This window comes from Engystomops pustulosus, chromosome 9 (assembly GCF_040894005.1).
Source record: "Engystomops pustulosus chromosome 9, aEngPut4.maternal, whole genome shotgun sequence".
NCBI classification, from domain to species: Eukaryota; Metazoa; Chordata; class Amphibia; order Anura; family Leptodactylidae; genus Engystomops; species Engystomops pustulosus.
Genome location: NC_092419.1, coordinates 80579240 through 80581991, shown reverse-complemented (window position 1 = coordinate 80581991; position 2752 = coordinate 80579240). Strand labels below are relative to the sequence as shown.

The window sequence follows — 2752 nt, the reverse complement described above, 5'->3', positions numbered from 1 at the left end:
AAACAGGGCCTGGAAAATAATTTTTCAGCCACCCACCAGATACATCAGGAGGCCAAAACCCCCTGATGTACCTGGCAGCACCAGAGGGGTAGGGTTTCATCATACACAGCTTCACGAACCACTAGCATATGATAAAACTCCCCCAAAAACAAAAGACCAGGTATTTTCAGTCACAAAAGGAAGCACTCAGCACTTAGTGTGTTAAATAGCATAATATCCTTCCTTTCCAAGCAATTACACTGTCAAATCTTGTCTATTGTTTGCTTTCACGTCAGGCAACTTGTGTCAGGAAGAAAACAAGCAATGTTTCTTTCATGTGATTCCTTGTGCGTCTAAGCCCTGGTGATGTTGGACAGAGTGAGGGATTTTTTTTTTCCATGGCCACGTGGTGGGTTGGCTTGGCTGATGTTAGCAATCAGGTTCTTTCAGGGAACACAGAAGCTCTTGGCTCATTTCGAGCTGGATAGGAGCAAAATATGTTGCAGATGCAGAATAATATGAACCTCTCCTAGTCAGCACAGAAAAGTTATGTGGTTCTGAATACAGGTGAAAAACCAGCAGCACAACCGCTATAATCATCCCATCTAGAGTCCGCTGCTTGTGCTACACTTTACAATTTGTGGTAAGTAATCCCCCCTCTCCATATGAATGGCATTGTTTGCTCATGTGTCAGTCCAACAGACACTTCATAGCAACCAAACTCCCAGTGGAAGTTCTGTTACAGATCATACCCCCCCCCTCCACCCCCTCAACACCCCCTTTAACTCTCTGTATAGCGTCTCTGCCTGTGTCTCCGTGTCACTAAATGCAGAATAATATTGTGGAGCTGATTTCCTGTAATAGAGTGGTGGCTGCACAGTGTTACTGCCCTGTGGAGGGATAAAAGGAGAAATTATTGTAACCAAGCATTTCATAATGACATACATGTGCCAAAAACAGTAATAAGGATATTGTAAATTCTCTTTCAGAATTTAAATGCTGTTTCATGCTATGGGTCAAGTATTCATGTACATGAAATATACAACAATTTAGTATTATACTTAATAAATTAGATGAATAACTATAGCCATGTGTGGAAATGTAAAGGGATTACTAGGCCTGGTAAGCCCCGCCCTACCATGCTCAAAAAATATCTGATATTTCTATCATTTTGTGCATATATAAACTTGGGAGCTTGTAGGTCTACACCTTTATGAAATTCAAGTATTGATATTATTTTATGATGAATTTGTATATTTATGATTAAGATTTATTATGTTTTAGATGTCCTACATAGTCACTTATGGAGTAGGAGCAGAGCAAGAGAGATACAGAGAGAGAGAGGCTTCTGCAGATAATAGTAAGTGTACTATCTTATCCCAGGTGCTTTACTCCCACTAATATTTTTCATAACATGGTTGTGGTTTCAGATAGGTAGTAGTTAGCCCAAAACCTTTTCCCACTAGAATTTCATCACGTAACAATGATGTATGTTTACTTACAAATAAATAGAGGGGCAGAAGCTCATCTCCTTCCTGTGAAGTGCTTGGGAGACATTATAGCACCTTGTCCTCACTTATCTGATCTGTTATAACTAAATAGATCCTTCATGAGAACTTTCTAGAAATTTCAGAATAGAAGTGACATAATGGTCAGAAATAATGTTACCTCTAATGACCACACACAAGACATTCTGCCAGGTCATCTGTGATAATATTACACCAGCTCTACATTTTTCTGTTGCTTTTATTTCCTTTCTTATTTAATTATTTACTGTGTACAGCCTGCCAGGAAAGTCAGAAAAGCCCAGGAGGTCTCATTGTGACCCAAGATTGGGAAGAAGCCTGTTTTTACACCAAGTGTGAGCATTCACACCTTTGCAGAGATCACAGAAGAGAAGATGTGTGTCGCTTTCCCGCCAAAAACGAGAATAAGACAAAGAGATGTCATATGTGTCCCATAACTCGGATATAATTCATCATTATGTGTCCTCAGTTACAGGGGGAGTTAAAGGATTGAGATACCATCATGGCTTGTGTATCAAAAGCCTAACTGCATGTAAACCCATAGCCAAAAAAGAGAACAATTCATGGGGATACACACCAGTACACACAATAGAATAAAAATGAATCAATTTTATTGTAACACATTAAAAATGAAATGTCATAATTTTTATAAAGACAAATAAAAATCACTATAGAATACAACCTTTGAAAGCGTGACTGGTTGGGGTTCCCCTCAATAGTATTCAGTATAAATAGATGACAAAAAAATAGCATAGAGTGCACAGGGTAAAATGGTCCCTCCGGTGTCCTCCGGTATCCAGCTGCATCTAGCTGCATTCAGCTTCCGGCCGGCCGTGGCCGGGTACGCCTATACGTCCCTGTACACAGCATTGTGTATGGGGGCCGGAAGGTTGTCCAATCCAATCAATTTTAATTTTGAGAATTATTTTGACATTTTGGATTAATACAGTACATATTTATTTTAGGGAACCTGTCAACCCCCCATTTCTTGCACAACTCAATAAATGGTCGTAATATCACTGAACCTTATAGATTCAGAACATAATGGGGCTTATTTACTAAGGATCTGTGGCCACACTTTCATCGTTTTTTCCTGCCTTTTTTGGATTTGCGCCACTGGGACAGGTATTTAACTGGGAATTGTGTCTCACGCGATCGGATTGTGCGGCTGCACTTGGTTTCAAACGACAGAAATTGGGGCGCGTGCCGTCGGACGATCTGACAGATTCGGACTGAGCGCAGGATTT

General features: G+C 40.2%; 1 long non-coding RNA gene across 1 annotated transcript; it reads left to right on the top strand.

Annotated features, from left to right (window-relative positions):
- Window positions 1-378: 378 nt before the first annotated feature.
- On the top strand, window positions 379-2266 carry LOC140077426 (uncharacterized). The gene is made up of 3 exons (XR_011849786.1): window positions 379-622; window positions 1264-1339; window positions 1763-2266. It is a non-coding gene; the product is annotated as an uncharacterized lncRNA (long non-coding RNA).
- Window positions 2267-2752: the final 486 nt, after the last annotated feature.